Consider the following 14,681-nt stretch of genomic DNA (forward strand, 5'->3'; position numbering starts at 1 on the left):
ATAGTATACATTACCTTGAAACTTTTATCCATACGTTTTGCAATAAACTATCTCCAAATATTCACACTAATCATGGATGCATACTTCACAGGAGGTTAATTAGAAGGATTCTCTAAATAAGCTTCATTGTCCTCCTTTAGATATTTATGGGCCAAGGAAGTCCTAAAACTCCTAAGCAACAACCATGTCTCCCTTAATACATACGTCTTGTGACATGTATCTACATTGAAAGTTAGCTATCCAGAAAAAAAAAAACTAGTAAAAAAAGTTTGGAAATCATAACACATACTTTAAAATAAGTAGATTTAAATAGTAAACATTACTTGTATATCATTCCAAATGATCTCTTTATAGGCATCCAAACTTGAACCTTTCAAATTATCACAAGTTATAGGGACATTTGATCGAGCAATGGATCCAAGATAACTGATGAAGTTTGTGCCACCAGGTAATGGGTTGACCTTTTGCATTCCATGAAACCTAATAATATGAATAAGTACATATTGAACAATAATTAGGAAAGTAACATATCTAATATACCCAAAAATAAAATATGTATATCACCTTTAATTTGTTCCCTTCAGCTTTGTTGGGAGAAAGAATACCATCTTCAGTAAGAGTTGTCATTTACCTGTAATAAGAGTTGATTCAGATAATAAAAAGGATAACATAAGTAAAAAGGGATAAACATACAAATAAAAATTTATAAATCCAACCTTTTCTTCTTTGAAGTGAACTTTAAAGACTTAGGTTTCTTATCGACACAAAATGATAGATTTATCCAAATTCCTTCGTCATGATCATCTCTCCTATACAAGATATCATCTGTTATTGGATGATCATCCTATGATATTTCATACAAAGATCATCTTCAATATTAGTATCTTCATCTTCTATTTCATCATTGGAAAGATCGTTTATTTTATTAGTCAAAAACACAATTGATCAATTGACATCAATCAGATCAGTGACATAAAAAAATTGTTGAGCTTGTGATGATAAAATTAATGGCTCATCTTTATACCCACTTTATTAAAATTCACTTGCATAAATCATGTCTCATCTTATCAAACTCCATTATTGTTATCAACCCACTTGCAACCAAATATGGGTACCCGAAATATGGTGTGATCCAATTCTCATATGTTCAATTACCATAAAATACAAAATATTTTCATACATAGGACTTCTATCTTTAGCACTTGATATGTGCATAGATTCAGCCACTAAAGTTACATCACTATTTTGTTAAAACAACGTGACCCACACAAATAATTTGACTCTTGAATTCACTATGGTTATTTTCATTGAACCTTGGTAGCTTTTAAATAGGTGCAAATAGGGTCTTGGACCAAGATCAAATAATAAAAACTAAAAACAAAATATAACTGAATCAAAATAAAACAACTATTTAATCTATCTCTATCTTATATCAACAAACTAAAATAATATTGCACCTAAATAATATCCAGCCAACTCCACGGTCTCCGGCACCCATCACCGCTGTCGTCGCCGGAGTTCCAGAATCGACCGACGACCAGACCATCGGAATCGTCTCGGCCGGGCGACCATCGTGGTACGAAGATTGCGACGAACGGACCACCCACGCGCCTCCACGCGCTGCCACAACAGTCACCGCTGCTGCCACTTCCCGCCGCGCGTTGCTGGAGAGTTCTACCGCCGATCAAAACCGCCGTGATCGCATCCTTGCCCTCTTTCTAGATCTGTGGTCGTTGCGTCAATCGCAGCACTTTGAACTTTTAGGGTTTCTCCCTCTCCATGGCGTCTTCCTTGTCTACAAACACCTCTGTTGGTGGCTCATCTTCTGATCCTCAATATATACCAATTATGTGAATGTACACTTGTCCATTGACAAGTTAGATGGCACAAATTATGCAACATAGGCGTCCGACATCAAACTTTGGTTGAAGAGTCAGGGGTACTTAAATCACCTTACTCAAAATGTAACTACTGCTACCATAGATGACACTTCCCGCAGGATGAAAATTGATGCTCAGTTACGCATTGTTATAAAGTCCACCATTCACTCCTCACTGAAACAAATGTTTCGATCATATGAAACATGTTCAGAAGTATGGGCACAAGCGAAGTTGTTATACACAAATGACACTCAACGTCTTTATGGTGTTTTTCAGGACCTATTAACTGTTATTGGTCCGCGCATTCCTGGTCCTATGGCAGAATATTTGGGTAAAATTCATGCTTTCATGATTTTAATGATATAATACCTCCTGCTTCCACTCCTGCTGAAGAATTTGAACAACGATCAAAGTTCTTCATATTGTTGGCATTATACGGACTCCTGATGATGTCTTTCATGTCCGTGATCAGATTTTGGGTTCTCCTTTCATACCCAACTTTACTTCTACTAGTTCTGCTCTTTTGCGTATACCGAGCAAACCCATCACTGAGACATCTCCTCATAATGATGATTCATCTGTTACGGCTGCCCAACGTGATGATCAAAGTCGGTCTCGCAAGCCAAGTAAAGGACGTCCAAAATGTGACCACTGTGGCAAGTTAGGCCACAAAATTGATAGATGTTATGCGCTTCATGGACGTCCTCCTCGACCTGTAGCAATGGCCATCCTAGGCAGACCATCCTACTTCATCTAATACCATAGAAAAACCTACAATCTTTAACGAATTTCTCAAATGGTATGAGGATCGTCAGCACTCTAGTTTCACTACATCTGCATCTGTTGCACATACAGGTACACCTTTTGTTGGTCTGACTCACTCTCACTCCCTCGGACCTTGGGTTCTTGACTCAGGCGCCACCGATCATATCGCTGGTAACAAGTTCTTATTTTCTTCCTTGTCATGTCCGGATAATTTACCCTCGGTAACAATGGTTGATGGGTCTAGAGTTTCATCTCATGGTGTTGGTACTGTTAATATTTTTCCATCAATATCCATTGATCATGTACTTTATGTCCATGGTCTCCCTTCAACTTATTGTCCATTAGTCGTCTAACTCGTACTCTTAATTGTGTTATTTCATTTGCTAAAGATTTTGTTTGGTTGCAGGATGATAACAGTTGAAAAATTGTTATTTTCATGCTTAAAATTGATACTAAAAGCAACCTTTAACACTTAGAAACCAGCTTGAAATTATGCTTTTGGTCATATTTTTAGAAATAAGAGAGCTGGACAGGTTTATGCTTGATTTCAGTGTTTTATGCAGGTTTTAAGGTGAATTTGGTGAAAGAAGTGATGAAGGATAGAGATGGAATCAGAAAAGACATCAAAAAGTGCAAAAGGAGAAGTCGCAAATACCGCTCAGCGGCAGTTTACCGTTGAGCGGCACTCAGAAACTCACGTTGGATCCGCTGAGGGGTGAAAATGCCGCTGAGGGGGAAAAATCAACTCACGCACTTACCGTTGAGCGGTAGTTTACCGCTGAGCGGCACTATTTTGGACTTGGGCCTAATTTCCTGTATATTTTAGAATAGTATATAAGCTTTAGGACGTCTTATGGTTTGTATCTTTGGCTGGGAGGAAGCAGAAACACACTTTTCACCCCTTGGGGTAGATTGGGAGATGGTGACGGCTCTCCTCTTCTCTTTCTAGGGTTTTTCTATCTCTTTCACTCTTTCATTATTGTTCATCTACTTTCACCATGAATATGGTGAACTAAACTTTGTATTGTTGTTGGGGAATCAATGTAGTCTTGTGAAACTCTCATATATGGAATTTGTGTTATAACATGTTATTTTAAGATACATGCTTTCTTTCATCATTAGTTAGGGTTTTTCCTCCTTGCTTAAAGCTTGCATTGTTTAACTCATTCAATGCCATGATTATTGATTTTGTCAATATGGGAACGTACGGGGAAATCTAGATCTGGGGAAATTCTCCCAATAGCATATTGCCTAGACATAGGAATATGAGGGTTGGTTGCCGTTAAGCTTCTGCACTTCAGAATTAATTATTAGGGATGCTAGGAATTGTATTAACTCGTAATTAAAGATAGGCCTTCTTGCAAGGTGATTTAGAGAGTGGCATTAGCAATTGATGAAAAGATGGTGAATTCCTAAAGTATTTGAGAGTGGATAAGATGAAATTGATAACCCCAACAACATACTCATCCATCTAATTCATTAAAGTGTTTGTATTCCTCTTTTCCATTGATCAAATTCATGCATACATGTTTAATTACTGTCTTTTGCATTTAAAACTACAATCAATTGTTCACAAGTCTTAAATAATCAACAAATCATATAGCTAACTAGGCCGTGAGTCCTTCGGGAGAACGATACTTGGTCTTACCGAGTTTTATTACTTGATACGATTCGATCACGCTTGTCGAGGGTAAAACAAGTTTTTGGCGCCGTTTTTCGGTGTTCCAAAATTTGTCATCAAGTTTTTGGCGCCGTTGCTGGGGACTCGTGGTTTAACTAGTTCATTTGTGTGATTATTGATTATCTTTGACTTGAATTTTGAATTTTGAAATTTGAATTTCTGTTTTTATTTTTCGGTTTTTATTTTATTTTATTTTATTTTATTTTTCGGTTTTTATTTTATTTTAGTTTGAAACACATGATTGGCACAGGATGTGAGTCTCATGGCCTTTATCATCTTCGCCCTTCTCCACATGTTGGCGTAATCATGGAGTCACCATCTCTTCTTCATGCTCAGTTAGGTCATCCTAGTCTTGCCAAACTACAACAACTTGTCCCGAGGTTATCAAAATTATCAAGTTTGTCGTGTGAGTCTTGTCACTTAGGGAAGCATACTCGTAGTTCCTTTCCTCGTAGTGTCTCACAACGGGCGTCGTCCCCCTTTTCATTGGTTCATTCTGACATTTGGGGACCTAGTTGTGTTAAGTCCACTTTAGGTTTTCAGTATTTTGTTACCTTTATTGATAACTATTCCAGATGTACTTGGTTGTTTTTAATGAAGAATCGTTCTGAGTTGTTTTCTATTTTCCAATCTTTTCTCAATGAAATAAAAACACAGTTTGGGGTTTTTATTCAAAATTTACGCAGTGATAATGGCCGTGAATACCTTTCTCAACCGTTTAAACATTTTATGGCTTCTCATGGCATTCTTCACCAAACTTCATGTGCTTATACCCCTCAACAAAATGGGGTGGCTGAGCGTAAGAATAGACACCTTATTGAAACAACTCGTACACTTCTAATTCATGGTCAAGTACCCTCACGTTTTTGGGGTGATGCAGTTCTCACGGCATGTTATCTTATCAACTGCATCCATCTTCCGTCCTAGATAACAAAATTCTTCATTTTATCTTATTTCCTCAAGACCCTTTGCATTCATTACCTCTTAAAGTTTTTGGGTCTACATGTTTTATTCATGATTTCAGTCCTGGTCTTGATAAGTTATCTCCTAGGTCTCACAAATGTGTCTTCTTAGGATTTCCACGGTCACAAAAAGGCTATAAGTGTTTTTCCCCTTCCCTCAATCATCATTTTATCTCTGTTGATGTCACTTTTGATGAATCTTCTTTTTACTTTTCACATCTATCTTCTAGTTCTGTACCTCTACCTGTTACTATTGATATTTCTCTTATTTGTGATCCTCCTGGTGATGCTCCACCCATTTTGTCTCCTCCTTCTTTAGACTCTCATTCACCACATGATTGTCCTTCACCACCACCCCTTCAGGTTTATAGTCGCCACAATTGTCTCCCTCATGACTCACTTCCAATGCCGCCTCCTGTGTCTCCTCCGGCTCCAGCAAATGAGTTTGACCTGCCAATTGCCCTCCGTAAAGGTATAGGCTCTACCCGTAACCCTTCCCCCCATTATACTGCTTTTAGTTATCACAGATTATCTCCATCTTTTTACACTTGTCTCTCATCCATTTCTTTTGTGTCAATTCCCAAGTTTGTGGGTGATGCCTTAACTCATCCTGGCTGGCGTCAAGCTATGCTGGATGAATTAAGTGCTTTACAGAAAAGTGGAACTTGGGAGCGTGTCCAATTACCATCTGGAAAGTCTGTTGTTGGTTGCAGGTGGGTGTATGCTATCAAGGTTGGCCCTGATGGAACAATTGATCGTCTGAAAGCTCGACTGGTTGCCAAAGGCTACACACAGATTTTTGGTTTGGATTATGGTGATACTTTTTCTCCAATGGCAAAAATGACCTTTGTTCGCCTATTCATTGCCATGGCCGCTCTTCGACAATGGCCTCTTTACCAACTTGATGTCAAAAATGCTTTCCTTAATGGTGATTTGCATGAAGAAATTTATATGGAGCAACTGCCTGGCTTTGTTGCTCAAGGGGAGTCATCTGGATTGGTATGTCGTCTTCGCAAATCCTTATATGGCCTAAAACAGTCTCCTCGGGCCTGGTTTGGTAAATTCAGTTGTGTTGTTCAACAATTTGGTATGTCTCGCAGTGAAGCGGATCATTCAGTATTATATCGCCACTCAAGTGCTGGATGTATCTACTTAATAGTGTATGTCGATGATATTGTTCTCAAAGGAAGCGACTATCTTGGCATCACTCAGATGAAACAACACCTTTGTCATCATTTTCAAACCAAAGATCTTGGCAAACTCCGGTACTTTTTGGGTATTGAAGTAGCACAATCCAATGATAGTATTGTCATATCTCAGAGGAAGTATGCGTTAGACATCTTGGAGGAAATAGGGTTAATGAACTGTAAATCTGTTGAGACACCTATGGACCCTAACATCAAACTCCTACCAAATCAGGGAGAGCCTTTCTCAGATCCTGAACGTTACATAAGATTAGTTGGTAAATTAAATTATCTTACTGTTACGCGTCCTGACATTTCCTTCGCAGTTAGTGTGGTGAGTCAATTTCTAAACTCCCCATGTGAAGACCATTGGGATGCATTGTTCGCATACTGAAGTATATTAAAGGATCACGTGGAAAAGGTTTGCTATATGGCCCTAACAACGGTACAAAAATCGTTTGCTATTCAGATCCTGATTGGGCTGGTTCCCCTTCTGATAGAAGGTCTACTTCTGGATATTGTGTCTCTATTAGTGGCAACCTGATATCTTAGAAACATAAGAAGCAAAGTGTTGTGGCAAGGTCCAGTGCAGAAGCAGAATATAGAGCTATGGCATCAGCTACTTGCGAGCTTGTGTGGCTTAAACAATTGCTTAGTGAATTGAAATTTGGAGATGTCACTCACATGACACTTATATGTGATAATCAAGTTGCTCTCCATATTAGCTCTAACCCTGTCTTCTATGAGAGAACCAAGCACATTGAAGTTGATTGTCATTTCATTCGAGAAAAAATCATATCCAGAGATATCAAGACTGAGTTCGTTAATTCAAGCAACCAGTCGGCAGACATATTCACTAAGTCCTTACGAGGACCTAGAATTGATTATCTTTGTAACAAGCTTGGAACATATGATTTATATGCTCTTGCTTGAGGGGGAGTGTTAGATGTTAAGATGTGTGTTTCTGTTATTTGGGCTTAGCCTATTCTGTATTAAGGGCATTGGCCCATATCTTATAATATAAATAAACTAGCTTATGTGTATGCAAAACACACAAGGGATATTTTCTCCCAATCTTCTCTATTTCTCACAAGTAACATATGGGAGGCCTTCAAAGGCTAACAACCATAAACTTGTAGGGAATTTAACCACCCTGAACAACAACAAACCTTAAGGGACTTAACTGCCCTAACAACAACGAACCTGCAGAAACTGAACTGTCTGCAGTGGCTAACAACAAAAAAGTGTTGAAATGTCAAATGTAATATTTATTTATGTTAGGAGGTGCCTAACTTGTCTAGGAGGTGCCTAACTTGTGTCTTTAGGATGTGCCTAACTTAGGTTAGGATGTGCCTAACTATTAGGTTCATAGTTCTATAAATAGGTAGTATCTTGTAATAAGTTTTATGGAAAAAATATAGATTACATTGTATTTCATGTTTTACAACATGGTATCAGAGCTAGTTGTCTGATCCTCTTCTGGTGGTCTTGGTTGTCTGCCGGCGGCCGGCCGCCATGGCCGCCGGCAGCCCCTAAAATTTATGTCCTGGGTTGTCCACCAATACTGTCACTATTGTTTGCACTTGTCCGGTGCCATTGTTTGCGGTTATCTCGCATCCCTCCGCTGCTGTCTACGCCATCCGCCGCCGTCGCCACCGTTGGCAGCCCCTAAAATTTCAGTGGGCAGCTCTCTAAAATTAGAGTGGAGTCATTTCTCTGCCTTAGCCAAATTCAGTACGTCTTTATGTGCTGGCCTCACCTAGCCTTTCTCCAATGTCACCAACACTTTCTTATTTTGGAATTCAATTCACCTGCATCAAGAAACTAAGTGACTAAAAATCTCAAAATGGGATTTGAACCCATTTCAGACCAGTAGCTGAAACTGGTATTTTAAGTGATGCTGAGTTATTTTTGGCATTATCATGTTGCTGCCAATCAATGACCAAGACCGAGAGAACTAGACCACTGCCTTGAGGTGCACTGCTGCTCTCCGCCGTCACCGCTGCTCTCCACCGTCGACCGCCGAGTCGTCCGCCGCCGGCCATCGTCTACCGCCGGCCGCCGTCACAGTTTCGACCGGTGACCAGCGGATCGGAAGCGCCTCCTCGAGCGACAGCCAACCCCGCCGGTGGGTTCGCCTGATTCTCCTCCACGCTCCGTCACGCGCCGCCTCTTTGTGTGCTGCAAATAGGCGCGTGCTGTCCACGCGCCGCCCTCTGCTCGCCGGAATGTCTCCGCAACACCTCCATAGCGGTCGTCTGGACCTCCTCTCTCTGTTCAAACCCTCATAGAAGCCATTGCTGCCGTTCTTCTGTCCGCGTGAAGGTTGGACGCTGCTGCTGCTCCGCTTCTTCTTGCTGTTGGTGGCTGCTCCCTACGTGCTACTGTCATGGCCGTGACCCAGCTCCCTTGTGCCTGCTGCTGCCTTGCTGGACCAGTTGTTGTTTTCACCCCAAAGCTGCTAGATGGAAGTTGCTGGACTGGTGGAGGTTGCTGCCCACCGTGAAGTGCTGCTACTCGCTCTCCGTGCTCTTCCTAATCTCTCCAAGCTGCTGGACGTGATTGGCCGTGTTCTTTATAATATGTTTCATTGCTTTTGAAGAGCCTGAACCAGGGTACTGTTGTTCTCAACAGTGATGTTTTGATGTTGCTGCTCTGTCTGTGACCAAGCCTGCATCATCTCCTTCTCCATTGAGAAGGGCTCTCTGCCTTCACCAATGTGAAGGGCTTCATGTCTCTACCATTCTCTATTCTGAAAAAGCTCTCTGCACTACTAAACAGCTCAAGTACTGAATTCTTCAACAACTCACTTTGATTCGTCGGGTTGATATGTTCAAGGTTGGGGGATCTCATTCGACCCCTGACACCCTTTGGACGCCACTGCGTCACTTCTTTGGGTCTTTTTGATGCCATCATAAGTCCCAGTGTTTTGGTTTCTGCCTTGTGTGCTTCGTCTCATCGTTTCCGCTGTCCAGGCGCAGTTTCCGCTGTCCAGGCGCTGTTTCCGCTGTCCAGGTGCCGTTTCCGCTGTCCAGGCGTCATTTCCGCTGTTCGGGCGCAGTTTTGCCTTGTTGTAACAGCTTTGCCTTGTTGTAACAGCTCATGTGGAGTTGTTCTTTGAGATCGACCGCTGATTTGACTCGTTTGATGTTATGGGATTTCAGATTTGTCCCTTGTACGGATCGATTTTCACCCGTTCTTCCACCTCCGTGTGAGGGGAAGTTTCAGCCGCCACAGGGTAGTTTGTCCCTGTAGGTTTGTTGCTGTTTCAGCCGTTGTAGGGTGGTTAAGTCCCTACAAGTTTGTTGTTGTTAGCCATTGCAGACAGTTCAGTTTCTTTCTGCAGGTTCATTGTTATTAGGGCAGTTAAGTCCCTAAAGGTTCATTGTTGTTTAGGGCAGTTAAGACCCTACAAGTTTGTGGTTGTTAGCCTTTGAAGGCCTCTCAAGTAACTGATGGAGATCTCTTGCGTTTGAAGACTTTCTGAGTTGAAGTTTCATGGTGCTAGTTCACCCTCGTCCATTGCTGTCCAAGTTGAAGTTTCTTGGGCTACACTTGTTTGTGTGTGCAATTTGGATTATTGATGTTATTTCCATTTGAGTTTTGTCTAGTCCAAGCTTGGTTCATACAATCTTGTATGATCCAGCTTGAGGGAGAGTGTTGAAATGTCAAATGTAATATTTATTTATGTTAGGAGGTGCCTAACTTATCTAGGAGGTGCCTAACTTGTGTCTTTAGGATGTGCCTAACTTAGGTTAGGATGTGCCTAACTATTAGGTTCATAGTTCTATAAATAGGTAGTATCTTGTAATAAGTTTTATGGAAAAAATATAGATTACATTGTATTTCATGTTTTACAACAAAAAGCTATAGGGACTTAGCCACCCTACATTAGCTGAAACAGCAACAAACCTTCAGGGACTAACTACCCTGCGGCGGCTGAAACTTTTCTTCCCCTCACGACCCGTACTTGTGGACAAATTTGAAACCCTTAACATCGAACGAGCCAAATCAGCGGGCAGTCTCATAAAGCAACTCTCAATGAGCTGTTATAACAAAGCATTGATAGAAACCAAAAACACAAAAGATTGGGACTTATGATGGCATCAAAAGGCCAAAGACAGGTTAGAGGTCCAAAGTTCTCTGCTGGACTACTCCAAAAAGGTGATACTTAACACTGTATCACAAGAAGTATGGGCTAAACTCTAGCCCAAAAAGAAAGTTCTCTATAGGGGTTGAAAAATATTTCCCCTCACGGCAAACAGCGAGAACGACGACTAGTGCAATTCACGAAACACTCTTAATCTTGACCAAAGAAAATATGGTAGCTTATGGAGGCAACAACAACAAATTGCAGAGGTTATAACAACTGACTGCAGCGACAGCGGCATTAAAGCACCCGCCAACAAGGCTGATGAATTGTTGACTGGAACATTACAGCTACAGAAATAGACGTCCCTTCACCCTTTTATACAAACAAAGTAATTCATGTTGTAACATCAACACACGTCAATCAAATTCTATTAATTCTAAAAACACAATAATGTATACATGTTTCAAGGGGTTTAAACAGCGTAGGTACATAATCTGGTCCTTATAATATATACTTCCAACCAATTATTTAGAATCACTATACTGTACTACACACATTAACAACAACATAGTCCAAATCGTAATCATTACAACACCTGTACATGCTAACTTAAACAGAATTTACATAAAATCACTCCACCCACTACTCATAATTGATCCCTGGGACCATTAACCCTTACAAAACAAGTTATCACAGAGCAATATGACACACTGTCACACATTTCAGACCATGAAATCAAGTTTTGTTATTCAAGTTGAGTGTTCTCACGTCATTTTCAATCAAAAGTCAGAACATCTATACTGATTCAGAGTGTTGAAGCAACATAATACTAGTTTATGATCATGCCTCAACAACCTAATGTTTAACAATACAGCAGGGCCAACATCCAGAGTATTCATATATCAGCATGTTGAGTAAAGCCCTTAGATTATACTGAACAACCTTCAACCCACCAGAAATGTTCACAGCAATTTCACCACCTATAACAATTTAAAACCTAGTTCACTCTTATCATTCAATCATCTACGAATTAAGTTCTGAAATAAACTTAAGCATGCACTGGAAATTCTTTCACACCAATAATTTCAGAGAAGACCATTTACCACCTCAAAGCACAAAACTTCCAGCAATTTATCATTTAAAAGCATCCCTCCTAATTAATCTACTCCTTATTGACACCCAAAATCATACCAATATAACATTTATAAACATATTTACTCTTTAAAACAAAATAGTGAACAGAAAATATGTTTTTATGCATTCCAATTAACATTCATTATTGAGATAAATACCTCCACATAGGTCTTGTTAAAAAATATCACTCAAGTTAATCCATAAATTATTTAGGCTGCTAGACAGGAAATCATCACATAAATTGGTTCATGTATAACTCTAGTTTCTCGAAACGCATTTTAAACATTCCAAATTTATGAATAGAGCGTAACACTAATTTTCTTGTTCAGAAACATAGACTTCGGTAAGACAGTCACATTCACACTTAAGCAGCAAACATATGCAGATCATTTCTGACTCGAACCATTTGTACTACATACCACATTATATCCTAAAACCATACGAACATTATCATTCATAAGTCAAGGAAAAACATAAAATTTTCAGAAACAACCCATCACACACGCATACATCATGTGACCAGACCAGTGAAAGCAACAGACCATGATTCAATAATCTCGTATAGTCAACAGAATTACCACACTCACAGCCATGATAAACCTTGGCAATCACCCATACAACTTTAGCATATCAAATTGATACTGCATGCATTGCATCAAGCCTGTCACGAATCAAAACATGAACACAACATATATCTAATGTTTTTATAACAAAATAAAACTATAATTACTTTCAGTATATTGTAAATAGCATGATAACAATGGCAGAGTAGCTTAATGTCAACCACGACATAACAATGCAATTCAAATAAAAATAAAAGAAATCATTAGCAGAGCATACCATTCAAAATGATAGATTCTCCATCCAACTATATTTTATCATCGAATCAAATTCCAATATTAACCAACCATTATCAAAAGCAGAGTAACAATGTGAGACTTAGACAATGCAGAATCAATCATATTATCAACACTCATTCAAGCAAGAAGTCGAAACACACAAAGGTTAACTCCCCCATACCCAGTTCTAGCTCTTCTCACGGTCAATACCCGGACACCAAAAACCTTCAAGCCTCTATTATCCTTACCATTCCTTACCCCCAATGAACTTCCGCCAGTTTAATACCCTCATTGCAGTAACAAAATACTCTGCAACCCTCACTTTCGTGCCTCTAGGGTTTTAAAAAAGAGAAAACAAAAGAGAAAAGAAGGAGGGAACATACCTAAACCCAGTACACGAACAGAGCAAAACGAAGCACGAAGAGAAACGAGCGAAACCAAGCATGAAGCGAAACGAAGCACGAAGCCGAACGAACGAAACGAAGCAAGAAGCTGAACGATCCTATTCGAACCACAAGCCAAACGAGCGAATACGAGCACGATGCTGAACGAGGAAAACAAAAACCAAGGAAACGAAAAAAAAAAAGGAGGAGAACGTAAAAGAAGCATGAAGAAACCACTAAACTAAAAACCTTTTTTCAAAATTTTTTTAAACGCCAAATAGGACTTACACAAAGAAATGTTATCTATTGTAATAGACAGCATTTTTTTTAGAGGATATTTTTTTCTCTATTTTAAATTATATATTAAAAAATAATATTAATTACTTATAAATAGTACTTTTCTCAAAAAGTGTTATTTATTATCATAGTAATTTTTTAAATAAACATTATTTATTGTTTCACATATTCATGAATAATATTTTTTTATATAAGCGTTATTTAATTTCTGTTAACACTTTTTACATCAATTAAATACAAAATTGGTATAAAAAAATATTTCAAACAGTAAAATCTTTCTTTTTCAATCTTTCAATATTTAATTGGATTTCATCAAAATCGTTTCTACCAAGCAAATAAGATATCTTCAAATTATCTCAACACACATAATACCAAATCCAAATCACCATTAAAACATAAATTTCCAAATAGGTGAAGAATATGAACAAAATTTGTTTTGGCAGTTTTGGGGATGCTAGGGTTTTGTGAGGAATTGAATAGTTTTCAAATAAATAAAAATAAAAAACTACTTTCTATAACTATTATAATTAAAACTAATATAGAAAATTTTTTTATTTATTACAAAAACGTCATTATGTCCAATTTCTATACAAGTTATAATTAGAATTACTATAAAAAGTTTTCTTATTTATTACAAAAATGTTATGACATATACTTTCTATATATTTTATAACTAAAATCATATAGAAAGTTTTATTTTTTATTACAAAAATGGCATCGCAACCGCTTTTTATACTTGTTATAAATATAGCCGTTATAAAAGTGTTACCATATTTATAGTTATGTCACCATACTATTTTTTATACATGATGGATTATAACTAGGATAATTAGTTGCTATAAAAAGTATTTTCTTTGTCTTATGTAAATGCTAAGCTTCACTTATAATATACTAAATAAGAAGTATTTTTCATTCTTCGTAAGGATATAAAGGTATAATGATAAAATTCATAAAAGTTATAGAGAAAATAAAAATGGAAAACAACTAATTTGGTAAATTAGTTCGAATTAGAAGTGAGAAAATGAGATAGCAAACTTTTGACACCTCCTTCCATAGGTGCATTGAGTTGTTAATTTGACCCATGGCCTAGGATCAGTCTTAACCCACTCTTGAAAAGGCCTTCTTTTATGAAGTCCCCTTAAGTGAGGGCTAGAAAAAAGTCACAACCCCAAAAGCACCCTCTCAAGCGAGTTAGGATTAGGGTTAAGGTGGATTTAGTTTAAGGATGACAATGGGTCGGATCCGGCACAGATAGTACCTACCTGTAGCTGACCTGCAAAACGAAAATCCAATCCATTACCCGCGTGGATACCCTCTTAAAAATTATCCGCGGATATTTTGAAACTTGCGGATATTTTAAAACCCGCGGATATCTGCAAAAGTTTTTAAAAATATATTTTATACATTTTAAAAATAAAGTTTAAATAAAATAATAAAAAACTATATATATCGCGAGACCAAGA

The 14,681-nt window shown here is 38.4% G+C and overlaps 1 long non-coding RNA gene across 3 annotated transcripts; it reads right to left on the reverse strand.

Annotated features, from left to right (window-relative positions):
- Window positions 1-108: 108 nt before the first annotated feature.
- On the reverse strand, window positions 109-13,173 carry LOC148199551 (uncharacterized). 3 transcript variants are annotated; one of them, XR_015785607.1, is made up of 4 exons: window positions 12,922-13,173; window positions 717-844; window positions 565-631; window positions 109-480 (listed from the first exon to the last, which is right to left on the reverse strand). It is a non-coding gene; the product is annotated as an uncharacterized LOC148199551 (long non-coding RNA). The 3 variants fall into 3 exon arrangements; XR_015785606.1 differs by having other exon boundaries at window positions 717-809; window positions 12,922-13,164; XR_015785605.1 differs by lacking the exon at window positions 717-844 and having other exon boundaries at window positions 12,922-13,156.
- Window positions 13,174-14,681: the final 1,508 nt, after the last annotated feature.

The sequence above is a fragment of the Vigna umbellata genome, chromosome 4 (assembly GCF_029865625.1).
Source record: "Vigna umbellata cultivar VRB3 chromosome 4, Vumbellata_1.0, whole genome shotgun sequence".
NCBI lineage: Eukaryota > Viridiplantae > Streptophyta > Magnoliopsida > Fabales > Fabaceae > Vigna > Vigna umbellata.